Source organism: Neophocaena asiaeorientalis, unplaced genomic scaffold, assembly GCF_003031525.2.
Source record: "Neophocaena asiaeorientalis asiaeorientalis breed wild unplaced genomic scaffold, Neophocaena_asiaeorientalis_V1.1 scaffold54, whole genome shotgun sequence".
Classification (NCBI taxonomy): domain Eukaryota; kingdom Metazoa; phylum Chordata; class Mammalia; order Artiodactyla; family Phocoenidae; genus Neophocaena; species Neophocaena asiaeorientalis.
In genome coordinates, this window is record NW_020174938.1 from 4479127 (window position 1) to 4497271 (window position 18145).

Below are 18145 nucleotides of genomic sequence, written 5' to 3' on the forward strand. Positions count from 1 at the left end.
CTTTCTGGATCACTTTTTGTTTGCTCCGAGTTCTTTCTACTTTTCCCAAGTTGCCCAACCAATTCTCCCGCCCGGTCAAAACAAAGACAACACAACACCATCACCCTCTAGGTTAAAAATTAAAAAGAAATAATGCCTTTGGGAAGCTTTCCTCTGTGATATTTTTAATAGGGACTGGGTGGAGGCAAGACACACATTCCTAAACAGAGTCCCTTGAGAATCCCAGTACTGGACAGCAGGAAGGGCTCTGGGAGACCCAGCCCCTTGCTCCAGGGATGAAGAACAAAGTCTCAGGAGGGGAAGTGATTTCTCCAGGGTGGCAGAGAGAGGACTTCCTCTCTCTAGAGGCTACAGGCTAGAGACTCCTTTTCATGATACTATGATGTCCCCCTGCTCCTTCTGAGTCAGGGTTTTAACGTTTCCTCACTTAAATGGTCTACGTTCTTTTCTTTCTTCTTCTTACATCCCTGTAACCATGTGAAAAAGGTTTTGTCTACCAGCTAGAATAGCGACTCCTTTTGGAAAGCAAACTGTCTCTGTGAAAACTTGAATAAACTGCATGGGCTGGGAGGTGGGACCCTGAGGCCTGAGGGTCAGCAGAAATCAAGGCAACAAGAGATAATGGCTAAACTGAGATATAGCTAAATAGGAGAAGAGTCTGGTTTTGCTTCCAGAGCTGGAGACGGAACAAAGGGACAGAAAAGAGAAGGAAGAGAGAAGTTACGAGATTGTGGAGGGTCAATGAGAAGCCCTGAGTGGCTGGGAGCACTGTTAACACTGACCTTGAATCTGAAGTGTGCTCGCTGTGATGTAAACCTCTCTTTGTTCCCAGACTTCCCAAGTCTTCACTGAAGACTTAACATAACATCTCCGTCATGCCTATTTTCCTGCCTTTAAAATTCCCGGTTTAGGTTCCTTTAACCCCTCTTCATCTCCATAATCTGAAATAAGAATTTCTCTTCTATGCTGCCACATCTTCAAAAGTTTTTCTTCTAGACACAGGGATGCCCGCCTAAGAGCATCCCTAATGTATTCCTGCAGATGACATCATCTTTCTGAGCCTTAGTTTCCTTCCCTGTAAAGCAAGGGTATTGAAATATAGTTTCTCAAATCCGTTGTGAAGATTGAATGAAAACATGTAGATGAAGGCACCTAGTTCAGAACTGGCTTGGACTTGGGGCTGGAAAAATGTTGGCATGCTTTCCTTCTCCTTGAGGGTGCACCTGCCTCCCTTCAATGACCTGTCCCTGGTCACGGCCATGGGAATCCTCATTCTCACACCAGGCACACACATTTCTACTCTAACAGAGGAGGTTGTTCTGTTTGCCCTGTCCACAGAAACCCCACTTCTATTTACACACGATTCTCAAGTGGTGTTCCAAGCCAGGGTTGTAACGGCAAACTGCTATGATCTATTTGCATTTCAATAACATTCTGGGACAATGGGGATCAAGAATTCCAGAGATTTTCTTATAACTTTGTTACCTCTCTATTTTTTTTTTTAAAAGTGTGGGTTTGCTTGTTTTGTTAGTCTTTCCTGGTTTGTCTTAGAGACCAGTTATGGAAAGCCTCAGACGTTGTAAAGAGGTTATGTTCATTTCAGAAACAGAACAAGGGAGGCTGTGGGTGGAGCTCACAGCTCAGGCATGTTGAAGCACTGTCTTAGATGGACTGTAGGTGGAAAACAGATGCAAAGAGGGATTCAAGCAACTCCCAGGGATTCAGGCAGTAGGAAGCCCCACATATATATTTGATAGCTGTCATGGGTAGAGTACTGGCCACGTGCTAGGCACCTAACACGTTATCCTGTTTAATTATCTTGACTATCCCTACTTTATCGAAGCTCACAGAAGATAAGTAATGTGTAACACAGAGGTGGTGATGGTGGGTTTAAATGAAGGGACTTCTGGCTCTTTCTGGCATAGTCCCTTAGCCCAGTGGAAATCTTTCTTTACCTTAAGAACAGAACCTGGTAGATGGCCGACCAAGGCCTACATATACCGAGGGCTAGAATGTCCAAGAAATCAAATAAGGCTAATTCCCTCTTATTGTTCTATCTCTAGGGCTGCTCTCTGGCTTTTCCTAAGACCCTTTCACGGGGTGCTACTTACGGTCTGAGGACTCCCACAAGGGCCGACTGAACTGTTTCCGCATCTCCTTCCTATAGCTTCTCTTTGTTCTCTTGTCCCCCCACCCCCACCAAAGTCCCATGCTGTCTCTTCCCCTCATGCAGCGCTCATTCACCTAAGGGAGGGGACATCTATAACACCATCCTTTCTTTCATAACAAAGTCATAGGTCCAAACTTATTTATTGAAATAGTAACTAGCTTTCTCATTTGTCTTGCTGGGAATGGAAACTGTTGGTGCACCAAGCTGGGAAATATTTATGACTCAAGGACAAACATCATTCCGTGAGAGGTATCATTACCCAATCCAAGAGCTTGCCCTTTAGGGCTAGACTGACCAAGAAGTCAAATAAAGATAATTCCTTCTTATTCTCTCTCCTAACCATAGGTGCGTCCAATGTGAATATTTATTTCATTAAGAAATAAAGGGGCTTCCCTGGTGGCGCAGTGGTTAAGAATCTGCTTGCCAATGCAGGGGACACAGGTTCGAGCCCTGGTCCGGGAAGATCCCACATGCCGCGGAGCAACAAAGCGCATGTGCCGCAACTACTGAGCCTGTGCTCTAGAGCCTGCGAGCCACAACTACTGAGCCCACGTGCCACAACTACTGAAGCCCGCACGTCTGGAGCCCGTGCTCCACAACAAAAGAAGCCACCACAATGAGAACCCCGCACACGGCAACAAAGAGAAGTCCCCGCTCGCTGCAACTAGAGAAAGCCTGCACACAGCAAGGAAGACCCAACGCAGCCAAAAATAAATAAATAAAATTAAAAAAAAAAAAAGAAAGAAAGACATTGTGTTCCATGCATGCTCAGAAGGAAGAAATTTGGCTGAAATATTTAAACACGAAGGCTCCTTCACGCTTCTTTTGAAGGATGTCTAAGAACAGGGTTATCTGTCAAACTCAATGTGTTCCATAACAATAATTCAGGTGGCAGCCAGATGAATAATTCTCACGCTTGCAGAAAACTTCCCTTCTTCTGCGACTTTAACCCTTTTTCTGCCACTTGAAACCAACTTTAAGGTAGGTAGGGCAATGGCAGATAGGATACCCACACGTGGCTTCCAAGTGACTGCATCACCTATAGGCACTTGTGTACGTAAATATTTAGGACATGCAAACCAGTTGGATAAACATTGATTCTTCACCATCTTTGGTGGAACCCTGAAATTCTTAATTTTCACCAGCCCCTTCTTTAAACAGATCATACTTAAGAGCTTTTAAGTCATGCCCCCCAGATGTATAAGCGTAAGAAAGGCTAATGTTGTGATTTCAGGTAATCTATCCTGCATGTGGCTGTGAAGTTTATCTTCCCAAAATACAGCTGTCATCATGTCAGTCCTCTGGCTCAAAAGGCTTCCTGATGTCCGTTGTCACTTAAACAAGATGATTATTTTCTCCTAGGCATTATGCCTATATTTAAGTTCCTGATTCCAGGTGGAAAGGAGTGCCTGGGGCTATAGTATCTCAAGAGTGAGCTTTACCCCAGGTGTGATAACTGAGTGAAAGTAGAAATTTTGAAAATGATCCAGCATCATTCCACTTTGATGGCAAAAATACTTTGTTAAAGTGACAGTACCTATTAATTAGCAATGCTAATTATTAATTCTGCTCTAATCTGTTGGGTTGGTTTTGTGATAATAAACGGAGACAAAGTTTGTAAAAAGCATCTGACACAGGGGAGGAACTCAATACATATTATGTTTTATTTAAAGTCAAGTTAAAGATAACATAGAGGGCAAATTCAAAGAAATACAAACAAATGATATTCATTCCTAGCTTAAACAATAGCTGGCTTGGAATGTTACTTAGCTAGAGAACAGCCGGACTGCGTATACTTCAAGGAATGTGGAATGGCAGCAAATATGGAAGTAAAAAGAAAAGCATTTCTCTGGCAGAGTAAAAGAAACCCTAGTTAAAAGAGAACCAGAGCCAAAGTCAAAAAGAGTCAAAAATTCAGTTTTGACAATTGATGGACTCTCTGGACCCTATAAGAAAGGCAGGTTCTCATTATTCAAAGGAGTCCATAGAGGTGATGATGGATGCCAAGAAAAGCAACAGAAAGAAAGGAAACTGGTACTTGTTGAGAATCTAGTAAGGTGACAATATTTACTACCATTTTAATAGAGAAGGAAAGAGGTCATATAGCTAAGAGTCAGGCCATGAACCCACAGCTATCTAGCTCAAACTCTTAGAAACAGAACGATAGGGTGGAAGCCAAACAGGCGAGGTGAATAGTGACTGAGACAGTGAACACAGCGGTGAACAGCACACACTAAGGGGGAAAAGCAGGAGCTACAAGAGAGGGAGTGAGAACAGCTCTGGAAATGGGTGAATGCAGTGCCCACAAAGGCAAGCGTCCTCTGGATGAGGACATGCAGCCTGGGGTTGACAGTGACGGAGAGAAAAATGGCTTCTGACTGCCTGCTCTTCCCTGATAGTTCACGGAAGGGAGTCTCTTAATATTGTGTTGGACTTGCTTTTTATAGTCATGGGAAAGCTGCAATTTCTCAGAATCTTTGGGTTCTCTCTTATCCATTGTCTCCATGTGTTGCCTGAAGCCCTGGCACGAAAAATTTTCCCAACCACTTTTTCCTGTTGTAACAAAAGGATCTGATGGAGGCTTTCTCTCCAGTACAGACCCAAGGGTCTTTAAATCTTTTGGACAGCCTCTATTTCCTATCAGACTCACTCTGCCTCAAGCCTCCAGAATTTTCTCTTTTGACTAGTGAGTGGAAAGGGAAGCTAAAATCATGGCATCACGAGCTTAGAGACCAGGATTTCTCCAAGACCACCTTTTCTCTGAGTGTATTTGAGTCATCCTAGCAATCCTGGAGCTTCACTTTTGAGGCCTAAGGTCACCCTCGTTGAGACTGTATTCTGTATGTTTCAGGACTACAAAGAAATCCCTGTAGATTCAATTTGCTCAGCTTGTATTTTAAGTAAGATAGGAAACAGCCTGCTCTTTTTAAGGTACAGAAACTTCTAGAGAGCTTGAGCAGAGGAAGGCTATAAACCTATAACTTAATAGGTGCTTTGGTAGAACATTGATTTTGAGTTGTTAACTAAGATTTTACCCCTGAGATGAGAAGTGAACTGGAGTGCTCCAGAGTTACTGGGAGTGTCTACTTGAACACCGGAAAAATCTTTGCCTCAAATAAGTTGGGAATAGTGACATTGTTGACACAAAGCCATTCAGATGGTAACTAGCAGAATGACTTATCTGCTTCTTAGGATGGCTGGAAAACCATATCATCAGCGTAGACGAGGATGTGTGTCTTCCTCTCTGCTGTCGTTCAAAGTCATCAACAAATTGAACCAGGTTTTTTTTTTTTTTCTTTTTTTAATAAAAGCTAAAATGTCAGGGAACAGAACACAAACAAGGGTGGCATAGGGCATTGACCTAGCTGGCCATGAAAAGCAAATTTGGATTTCTTTGTAAATTTGGACCTTGCAGTTGCCAGTGAGTGTTAGCAAATACCCCACTATCTCTCCTTGCTGTAGAAAACCACAGTTCTCTATTTTATGCAAACATCACTAAAGTAGGTAGGAACAATAATAAAATGGATTTTCAGCAAAGGATGTCCTTTTCAAAAAATATAACTTTGAATTTCTTTTCCTAACAGATTTTTGTAATATAGAGAAGAACAAAATGGTCCAACCCATAGGAGGAGGAGGCGGCTTATCACAGTAAAATCAGTCTTATTACCAAGTATTCCCACTAAATAAAGAACGCTAGAATCACAGACTTAGAGCGGAAGAAACCATAGAAGTCATCTGGTCTAACCAAGGTCGGAGGAGGTTAACGTAAGGGGCCAAGATCCATACTGGTGTCAGCCTAGGAACTACTGTTCCCTGCTGAGACCCTGGACAGGTCACTGGGGCTAATTTAACTGATAAAACGTGTGTGCTAGACTAAATAGGCTTTCAAGCTATTCTAAGGTTGTATTTTAATGTTTTCATAATCTTTAAAACATGTTTGTAAAATATGAAGAACTTGATAAACATCCTTTTTAACCATTGTATATGCCTAATTATAACACACTGGACACTGCTGTATTAACTCATTCTTATGCAGCCCTCAGGACAAACTGCTCCCATTTTTAATCAAAGAGATTGCCTGTCTACAATTTGCAATTTGTTGTCTGTCTTAATCAGGAATGCCCAAGAACTGTAAGCTAAAATAAAATTCAGAAACAAATTGGATGCTCAGGCATCTAAAATCATTTTCCATATTCTAAGCGCTAAAATTTCTACTCAACAAAATAGTCACGTGCTCACTAATGGCTATTATAACAGTTAGATGCTAATGTTTTAATTAATATTAATGAATACTAACACAACACATCGAGTTTTTAAAAATTCATTTTATGATTAGGATCTCTCATACCACTTTGTTTGGAAAAAAGAGCATTGCTGCTAAAAAGTGAAGACTATAAGATTAGATAATTTAGCACAAGCATAGCACTTATTTTTATAAAATGCCTTACATAAATTAACTCATTGAATTTTCCCAACACCCCAAGAGGTAGATGATATTAATTCCATTTTAGAGATGAGAAAACTGAGGCACAGGGAGGTTGAGAAAATTGTCCTAGATTAGCAAGCTATTGAGCTAGAATGTAACCTGGGCAGTCTGGTCCCAGAACATGGGCTGTTAACTCCAACTCTCACTACATCTCCTGATGACCTCATGGGTGCCTGGTGACCCTAACTTTGTGAGACATTTCCCTTCTTGGCAAGAACACTGTCTATCTGTTTGTTTGACCCTCTCCCACTGTCAGGGAGCTCCCCACCTACTGAGGAGGCCGTTCATCCCTGAAAGACTCTGACTTGTAACAAATCCTCCCTTTGGAAACCACTCTCTGTGTACCCTCCACCAGTGCTCCAAGCTCTGATCTCTGGAGACCTTTGGACACTGGCCTGTCCCACTTCCTTTCTAATATTTTCCATTTGGTTTGATGTTTTTGCCTAAAACAGTCCTTTTCCTCAACATTATCCCCTCTTTGTCAGGACTATGGGATGAGACTCTGGTGCAAGGAAAGCCCTAGATTTCCAGCTCCAAAGATGAATGATCTAGAATAACTTTACTGATGTACAGTATCAAAAATACATTTTCAGTATCAGACCTTTTCTAGCATTTGGTTTTCCAGAGAAAACAGGGGCTTGAAAATACCCCTTTCGCGAATCTTCTTTCTATGACAAAGTATTTGCCCTTTTCACTCTTCTATTAAAAAGATGACATAAGGGCTTCCCTGGTGGCGCAGTGGTTGACAGTCTGCCTGCTGATGCAGGGGACACGGGTTCAATTTTATATTGTGAAAAAAGATAAAATTACTATTAAATAGCAATGACACTGAGTAATAACTGGAAACTCTGTCTTTGGAATCATGCTCTCCAATCCTGTTGGCCACTCTGGCTGTGTGACCTTAGGCAAGGTGCTTAAATAAAAAAATTATAGTAATTTAAGCCACGAGAGGAAAGCATTTCTCACAGTACTTGGAATAAGAGCTTGGGATTGTTGTTAACAATTACAGTATAAAGATCTGGAGTGTTTAACAGGAAGAAAAGAAGACAGACATGCTAGATGGCTCTAAATATTGGAGGCTTTGTCACATGGAAGAAAGATGTCCTCTTCGTGGTCCCAAGAGGCTGGACTGGGACCAACAGGGGGATTGTACAGAAAGACCTATCACGTTACTGGTCCCAAAATGGAGTCTCAGTGAATGCCTGCCTCATAAGATTGCTGTGAGGATCGGATGTCACAATCTGTATAAAGGACTTAGCACTGAGCCTGGAACATAGTAGGCACTCAATAAATCTTAGCTATGCTCAACATCAAAAGTCAGAATGTACTGAGGATGGAAGCATCTGGAAAGAAAGGTTTAAATCATCAGGTGAGTTACTATATTATCAAAGAATTAATTAAACACCTGTCATGCACCTAGCACTGACACAATCCTCTAGAAAAATCAAAAGTGGGGTATGTCACGTCTCTGCTCTCAGTGGGCTTAGTGTCTAGCCCGGGGGATGATATCTGTGAGCAAAATAAACAAGAGATCAACTGCAGTTTGGGGAACGCCTGGAATGTCTAAATCATATTCAGCACAACTTGGGTCTCTGTGTCATGCTGTCCTTTTGCTGTCCTTTTGCTCTTGGCTCTGAAGGAGTCACCTGGTTTGGTGGCCTCAACTTGTATCAGGGAAATCAAGACCAGGCAAACCCTGGCCCTCTTGCCATAAATTAGCCACCAGGTTTTGCTATTGTCTGCCCTCTAACTTCACTACACCAGACTAGAAACTTGCTTTTTTTTTTTTTACTGCTTTTCAAATCTTCCCCAAATATTACTATTTGGTGGCTAAAAAAGAGTACCATTTTTTTCTTGACATGTCTCTACTGAGAAAGGCCAGTAATATACATTATGAGATGTATTATTCTTCCTGACACTAAAGTAAACTTTATTTTGAATAAGAAAAAATATACCTGAATATATTTTAATGCTTTTCTGGCTTGCTCTTTTTGCTAAATGGGTTACTTGTAATTGACCTAGACCATCCTATAAGAATTAGCAGATGAGAATCCCCAGGGATATACTGGCAGTAGGTCAGGATTACATAAAGCCACAAGATAAAGATCATAATTCTTTGTCGATTAACATTTTAAGTTAACTGGAAGTCTTTTAAAATATTTAAATCCCAACATTATCATCGACCTTGTGTTCAAGTTACATCTAAGTGTCTTAGCAAAGAACATAACAAAATTTAGCTCTGTATGCCTTTCAGAACTATTATCACATACTAAGTGATAATAATTCTTGAATTAAGTAAAATTTTATGGCTGCAACTCGGCTTCCTTTTCAGTTTACAGAATGTCTCATTCGGACAACGAAGAAATTAGAGCCTAGGTCCACATGGAGTGAAATTTTGTGGTTTAGTGCATTTTTGCTTCTGTATTGCAAATGAGGTGTTTATGTCAAAGAGATACTTTCTTAGCTTCAGTGGATGTCACTCCTGAGTTATATCTGGCTTAGTGGAACTCTCTCCCATCCTCCATGCAAGTCAAGTCACCAGGATTTACTTCAAAATTACAGTTTACAAAGTTGATGAAAGTACTCATCTTTTCTTCTTAGGCAAAGGGAACGGTAGGATGTGACCATGCGCCTAGTTCTGGCCAATGGGATGTATGTGGGAGTGGCATGAATCACTTCCAGGTTGAAGGATTTAATTGCTGGTGCTCAACTCTCCAAACTTTTCTTCCTCTGCCAGAGCAAATCTTACAGACTTTGGGTGAGATGGCAGCTGCCTAAGGTGGTGGAGCCTCCACCAACCTGGGACCCTGAAGGACTAGATAAACAGAGGTCTTGCTGGTCCTGGAAGGACTGGAATGAAAAAGAAATCTTCGTTTTAAGTCACTGATATTTTGTCCTTATTTGTCACTCAAGCATAACACAGACTATTTTTCTTGATACAGAACTTCTGGTTAAATTGTTAAACCTACAGCCAAAACATTATGTAGAATTTCATGCTAGGTGACAAAGACTAGATCATACTAATTTCTAATATCTGGTAGGTCAAACTATGTTCTGAATTCTTTCTTTCTAATGCCTGATAGAGAGTGTGCTATTGCATTGCTATATCATAGATTTAAATTCCTATGACTATGAGAATAATAAAGTTTGAAATTGAGTAGTTGAAATTGCTTAAAAAGATTTTTTCTTTATTATATAGAAAAGACAAACTGTTAATAGACACAGAATGCTACTTGCCAATTCCACATGCAGTTCATGATTTTCATGTATACTTTCATGCATACTCTCCTAGGGTTCAGACTTTAACTTGGCGTTTCTGGGTTATGAGATATAGTTTGGAAAGCTCCATGAAGGTCGCTGTAAGGAATCTACAAGACATTTCATCACAACTTCTATGTATCACACAAAGCCAGAGTAAAACAGAGGTCCACAAGTAACCAAATGGCCTTCAGCCTTCTGAAAATATAACCTGGAGAATCCTGCATTCATTTGTCCCCACTGCATACTATCAATTCAACATGATACAAGAATACACAAGAATAACCATGTCCTGCAAAAAACTAGAAATTACACATTGACAATCCTGACCTTCACTGCTGCCCCAAGTATGGTGCTGCCTCCACTTTTGGCCATTATCCTTTCACTACCAAATATCTCAAACAAGCACCAACTTTCAAACAATCATGTCTCTTAACCTTTAGCCATGGACTCCCACCCTTGCTAGTTACTGAGATTTTCTCCCTTGAAGATGCTAATGACTTCATTTTACCCTGTATCAAATGGGGTCTTCTCAGTTCTCATTCATTCCCAAGAGCACTGCTCATGCCTCACCTCTTGAATTATTCTCTGCCTTTGCACCCACCTTGGCCCTCCATGCTCTCCTTTCTTCATTTCCTCTACTGGTTTCCAAACTGTGAGATTCCAAAGTCTCAGTTCGATTCTTAATACTCTTTAGATTCTTGTTTGCAAATATTTAACATGGGATGGCAGGGAGAGGGGCCAAAGGCTCAGTTCTTGACTGTACTTTCTCAATCTATACAGCCCAGGATGTTTTCTGAAAGCCAATCTCTCTTTTTCTTTTTTATTAGTCATCAATTTTATACACATCAGTGTATACATGTCAATCCCAATCGCCCAATTCATCACACCACCATCTCCAACCCCCACGGCTTTCCCCACCTTGGTGTCCATACGTTTGTTCTCTACATCTGTGTCTCAACTTCTGCCCTGCAAACCGGTTCATCTGTACCATTTTTCTAGGTTCCACATACGTGCGTTAATATACGATATTTTTTTTTCTCTTTCTGACTTACTTCACTCTGTATGACAGTCTCTAGATCCATCCACGTCTCAACAAATGACCCAATTTCGTTCCTTTTTATGGCTGAGTAATATTCCACTGTATATATGTACCACATCTTCTTTATCCATTCGTCTATCGATGGGCATTTAGGTTGTTTCCATGACCTGGCTATTGTAAATAGTGCTGCAATGAACACTGGGGTGCATGTGTCTTTTTGAATTGTGGTTTTCTCTGGGTATATGCCCAGTAGAGGGATTGCTGGGTCATATGGTAATTCTATTTTTAGTTTTTTAAGGAACCTCCATACTGTTCTCCATACTGTGAAAGCCAATCTTTTAAAGAATTTGTTAGTAAAGGAACTTTAGTTTTCATCTAAAACTTCAAAAACAGGTGTTCTGAAAGTAAACAAGAAGTTAAAGATCTGTAAACAATGCTTAAAAAGAGTTAATCAGACTTGAAACTAGCACTGATCACTGATTCCCTGCTACCTCCTAACAGTGGGTGTTCTCTCAAGAGAATTGTTCACTCTCTGTTTTCTATTTATTCTGTTGCTATCAGTAAATTCATCTACTCATTCTCACCTGAATTCCTAATGCAAAAGACCACAATCTTAATGAGTTCTTTAGGTGTCTGTGTTTTCCTGCTAAAGTCCATGGATTATATTTGAAAAGCATTCTGCTAATTACTGTCTTTTCTCTTTTTTTACTCATCCAGGAAATTCAGAAACCATACTAAGGCAGGAATGCCCAAGTTTCTCGAAGAAATAAAATCTGAATCTAGAAAGCAGTTTTGAGGGTGAAAACAGATGTCATTCAAAGCTCTTAGGAACCTGCTTAAATGTGAGAAATTCCTGAATAGAAGGGAATGCTGGGCTAGTAATCAAACTTGCAGGTCTCTCACCTCACAGGTCCTCCTGTGGTTCCGGGATGTCATGGGAATTGAGGAGAGAGGGGGGAGCCTGTGATTCCTGGGGGACCGGCGGGGATCAGGGGGGTTGAAGGCACAGCTGCAGGATTGCTAGGAAGAGCTAAGCAAAGAAAGATTTCTTTGTGCTGGTCCCCACCCATGATAGAGAGCCAAGAAGCCAGGAATGCAGGGACAATGTAGCAGAAGATGGTGGGAGCTTCAGTCCAGGGATGGAAATAAGAAATAACTGGAATGAAATAAAATGGAGGAAGAGGAGGAGGTACTGACATCTGTTGACTATCTCTGTACTTTATTTATCCTTATTTAATTTAATTAATTTTTTTTTTTTTTGCGGTACTAGGGCCTCTCACTGTTGTGGCCTCTCCCGTTGCGGAGCACAGGCTCCGGACGCGCAGGTTCAGCGGCCATGGCTCACGGGCCTAGCTGCTCCGCAGCACGCGATCCTCCCAGACCGGGGCACGAACCCGTGTCCACTGCATTGGCAGGAGGACTCTCAACCACTGTGCCACCAGGGAAGCCCTCATTTAATTTTTATACTAACTATGAGGCAGCTATTATTTTTTTCCCATTTTACTTGAGTTGAAGGACAGTTTCAGAAAAGTTAATCAATTTGTTGATGATCACATGACAGACCTGGACAAAACTCTGGTCTGCCTCCAAAGCCCACGTACTTTCCATTGAACCAGGATAACAGAAGGCGATGAGCAAGAGCTTCAGGACAGACAGACAGACCTCACTGAGATCTGAGTTCTGACTCTGCCATTTCCCAGCTGGATGACCTTGGTAAGTTTCTTAAGCTTGCGAATCTGTAATTTCCTCATCTATGAAATGGACGCATCATAGTGCCTACCTCATAGGTTTTCAAGAGTCAAATGAGATAATTCATGAAAATGCATACATTGAAAGTGCCACAGACTAAGGACCTAATAAACATAAACTCCCTTTTTATTATGTGATTTTTTTTTTTTTTTAGTATCACCTCTGCCACCATGTTCCTGTTCCAAATCATGCTGCTGGGAAAGAATAGTATTTTCTTTCTTTGATAATTGGCAATCTTTGTACAATATGTTTTCGACTCCCTGTTAATTAAAGCATTTGGTAACCAGAAGATCATGTGTTCCAACCAATCCACGATGTGTTTCCTTTAGAGAAAGATAGATATAGGAGAAAATAGACCATTCTTTCAGCCTTCCAGCAGACTCACAGTTGTCAATTGGTCCATTTTTACTTTCACAGAAAACCCAACTGCTATCTTCAAGACCATCTTCTCACATGATTACTTTTCCCAGATAGCTTTTCATTTTCCAGGGTGCCTCAAATAAAGCCTGTGTGTGTGTGTGTGTGTGTGTGTGTGTGTGTTCCCACCCAATAAATCTCCCACTTGGCAAGGAGTGTTGATGGTTTCTGTGAAAGGGTCTTTGTGTCCCTTTTTGTCTAAGAAGCTTTTTCATTAGAAGCCTGGAAGTTAAGGTAAGTGCCACAGGGATTCGAGGATCTCTTGGCTTTTCTCTGATGTCCAAATTATCTCCTGGAAAAATGAAGTCCTACATTCCCTGAAGCCAGTTAATAGAAGTGACAGCTGTGAGAGCTTCAAATCTGGCCTTAATTAATGGGCACTACACAAATGTGACCAAAGCATATTTGCAGAGAAGAGGCTTTAAATAGCATCAAGTGTTTGTGAGCAGGAGGCCATGCTATGGCAGGAAATATCTGACCATCTTAATGGGATCAGGCTTTTGTGTGCAAACAATGGCGAGCAAAACCACAGCCCAGCTGAGAGCCATTAGAATAGCTTCCATTTGTGGCAGTGTGGAAAGGCTCTTCACTGCTAATCAGAAGAGAACAATGAAATTGTGGGGTCATGCAACTGTAACAAAACTGGGCGCCCAAATGAGTGTTAGTGCAGTTTACGTGGACTGGGCTTCCCTTTGACCTTGCTGCCAGCCTGGGCACAGAGGAGCATCGCTGCCTTCAAGAAACTCTTCCCGGGCTTCCCTGGTGGCGCAGTGGTTGAGAGTCCGCCTGCCGATGCAGGCGATACGGGTTCGTGCCCCGGTCCGGGAGGATCCCACATGCCGCGGAGCGGCTGGGCCCGTGAGCCATGGCCGCTGAGCCTGCGCGTCCGGAGCCTGTGCTCCGCAACGGGAGAGGCCTGCGTACCGCAAAAAAAAAAAAGAAAAAAGAAACTCTTCCCTTCACCTCTGAGGCCAGTCTTTTCCTCTCATTTCTGATCAACCTATCTCTAACTTGCTCCTCCCATCTCCTCAATCAGTTAGTCCCCAAGCTACAATTCTTCTCTGTCCACATCTGCCATGTGACTGATTACCCTGGGGGAGACTCCTTCTCCCAAATCACATAAGGATTTAAAAATGTCACTTGTCCAGCTGTGGCCAAAGTACCGGGTGTGTCATTGGGTTGTGGATGTGCTCACGCTTCCCTAAATACTTATACTGAAGACAGCAGAGACCTGAACATGTGAGTATGACATTCATTCATTCATTTCAGACACTTTCATTTCCAGATACAGATCTAGAAGCTGGCGATGCACACAGAACTCTCCGTGTTCTCAAGGAACTTATAAAAACCCTCCTCCTTGTCACTGCAGCAACTGACACGGGCTGGGTATACCGAGCACTCTGCCAGGTGCTCTACTTGTATGATCCCACATATCCCTCAGAATAACCCAGTGAAGTGGCTACTATTATTATTTCATTTGACAGACGACAAAACTGAATTTTGAGTGGGAGGGCAATCAGATAACTTTCCCCAAGCTAGGGAGCCAGTAAGCAGCAGAATTAGGACTAGAATAGGCTTTCCATTGTCAGATCTCATGCCCTTACCCCTTGTGCTATGCTGACTTTCCTTTCTGGTCATTTGCTTCCCAGTCTAGTGGAGGGAAATAGACAAAGAGGTTCACAATCATTGATCATTGATAATTATAACATCATTGATAATTATAACCCAGCAGGAAAAAGAACTAATAGGAGGGCATATTAATAATCTATACCAATACCCAGGGGAGCTGCATGTTCAAGGAATCAAAATTTATCCCTTCAAGAGAAATACTGCTCTTGATTTCAAGTCACCATCTTTCCCCAGTTACCCCTGTCTTCACGCAGTGGGTCATTCTCACAAGTGGGGATGCTTATTTGTACACCTAATAGATGGAGGCTGACTTAGAATAAGAATCTGAAGAATCTAAATTTGGGGGTAATGTGACAAAATATTCCTGGAAGCGATTTTCCTGTTGAGCGTCAACCAATGCCTAGGAATTCCAAAGAGTTTGATTTTGGAGCAGTTTGTCTTTTAGTGGCTTTTTTCCTTTAGGAACTCTTTTCTTTCCTGTCTCATCTTGATCCCCGAAAAAAGGGACAAATTGTTAGCTAAGGTGCCAAACTGGGGAGACCTGTAATAAAATAACCGCTTTAGACAAGGTCTGTCGTAGTAATTAGGAGATTTGTTGCAGCAATAGGTCAGACAAGAGCTGAAAGGATCTAGAGTTCAACTTCTCCTCACTCATGAATTAGCCCCTATCATTGGCCTCTGTGCCCCCAGGAGAAAATTTCACATGTAAGCTGTTTGTACAGTCTTTTTATTAATGTAAGTAAACAAGACCCTACATGAGATGCAGGAAAGAAATTAACCAGGACCAGGCAATATTTCCAAATCACTGACAGCACTTGCTGGGAAAACAAAACTTTATATCTAAAACATAACAGGAAAAAAGTGCGCAACACTTCAGTCCAAGACATATAAACTGTGGATGGGGAGTTCATTCGACCAATGCTTAGAGTGACTTGAAAACATACAGACCTTTAAAACCCAAGCAAAGTAAGCCAGTCCAGGCTCTCTGGTGGTGGGAACCGAAACTAACAATTCTGACACACTGGGAGACCACAGGGGGTCCAAAGAAGTAGATTCTGGCCATATGGCTTCTGGATTTCACGCTGTTGGTTCCAGAGAACCTCTGGAAATTTTAATCAGGAGTCACATGACCCTAGTAACACCTGGAGAGATGTCAGCTTCATGACAGAGCAAGGTAGACTTACAGGGGGTGTGACTGGTGACACAGAACTCAGGTAATACCAACAAAGATGGGAAGCTGGGGGCCATATTTTCAAAAGACATTTCCATGGAACAGGTAACAGAACTTCTTGACCCACTGGATGTTGTGGCCAAAGAATAAATAGTGATAGCAGCTAGTATTTAGCGAGCACCGTACTTAATGCTTTCCATGGATTATCTCATTCAATTCTACCAGCTTTATGAGACAGGCATGATGATTATCCCCATTTTACAGATGGAAAACTGAGGCCCAGGTAGGTCAAGCAGCCTACTTCTCTAAGATCTCTCCACTAGTAAGACATGGACTCAAGAACTGAACACAACTCTAGTCCATGCTCTTAATCTCTCTGCCGTAGTAGAAATCTGAGTGCAAAACGACAGGAGGATTTCTAGCTTAGGATATGAGATGGGATGGTAGCATCCTGAACTGAAACCCGGAAGTCTGACACTAAAGCATCCCACTGTTTTTCTTATCCCTTTAATACAGGACTTATGTTACCACAGAGGAAAATGGAGGAACATCACAAGACCCCTAAGCCAACACTGCTGAAGCCATTTCCTAACCCTCCGTTAATTGGAACCAAGTGGCCAAGAAGGAATGACTTCTAAGCCTCAGGGCTGCTTCCCCTCCTGGTCTGTCTCTCCCTCTTCCCCTTTTCCCTGAGGCCTCAGAGGCTCAGCTGACTTTTCTTTTTAGTCTCTCCAAGATAGGTTGATCAGTATCTCCAATCCTTTAGGATTCCTCCTCTCTCACAGCCTGGCTGTGAGGTGTAACTGGGTCTCCCTGACCCTTCCCAGCACAGGGCTTCTTCATTTCAAGGTTCTTCTAACCACTAAGGAAGAAAAAAGAGCAAACACAAGAGCTTAAGCTGGTCATTTGTCCTTCTTGGTCTTTCCTTTCTGACTCCAGTTATTAATGAAATGGTGATGTTCTAAGGTCCATGTCTTCTTCTTAGGCCTTTGATGGAGGTCATGAAATAGTCCCTCTTTTCAAAGTTCTTTCTCAACACTGAGTGTATACTAGAATCACTTGGGGGCCTTTTCAAGCCATTGATGCCTGGGTCTTTCCCCCAAGACTCTGACTTGGTCTGGCATGGGCCTAGCCATGGTCATTTGTTGAAGTGTCTCAGGTGACTCACTACTCTGGGTCCCATAAACGCTGCCTCTTAGAAGGATCCCTTTCCAAGTCCATCCAAAGCAGCAGTTCTCAAATGGGGGTTGTGGGGCGGTTTTTTCTTTCCTCAGGGAACATTTAGAAATGTCTGGAGACATTTTTGATTGTACAATCGGTGGAGGCCAGGGATGCTGCTAGACATCCTACAATGCACAGGACAGCCCCACAGCCATAATTGTTGGTCCAAAATGTGAATAGTGCCACTGCTGAGAAACCCCTCTCTAACGGAACTAGAGACACACACTGGTGCATTCAAACACCCTCGCACCTGTGAGGGGCTCCCCGGGGCTGTGAGAGGCCCTCTTTGGAAGGCCTCAGTCTTTGTGAGGCTCCTTCTTTCCTGGACAGCCTGCCTGTTATTACCGTTCTGGAAACGTTACAGCGAAGGTTGTTTTTGCCATATCCTTACGGACGTTGTGCCTGAGAAGGTGGGGAGAAACCCTGCTCTGTCTTCAGGGGAGGAAGCTGCACTTTGTATCCTATTCACAGTCATGCTCAGAGCGCTCACACCTCTTTAATTACATGAAGAAAATTCTCAAGGAAAGCATGACAAGAAACAAGAACGCTGAAATTGGAGGTAAAATATAAACAAATGTTTCGGCTGGTGTACCGCCCATTTTTTAATCACAAAGTGTGTTTTCAGAGTGTACTGAGCTCTGCCTGGAATGGCTCGAATTAAAGATCAAAGGAGACAGAACAGAGCTCTGTGCCAATTTCACATCTCCCCGCCCCTCCCTGGAAAATCCTTGCATCCATTCGCCTAAGAAGTGCTTGTCTGAAGCACTACTTAAGCAAGCATTGATTAAAGGAGGGTTTTTTTTTTTTTTGTCTGTTTGTTTTCTTTTTTATTGGGGGAATTTTAGAACGTGGTTAGATAGGAACAACTTTTAAGAAAAAAAGAAAGTGCTCGAGAGCCAGCTTACATGGACATAAGCTTCATGCTTGGAAACTGTTTCCCTTTTTATTGAGCGATTTCAACTTGAGGCAGAAGAAGGAAAGCCGGCTAAGAGGGATGAGGGG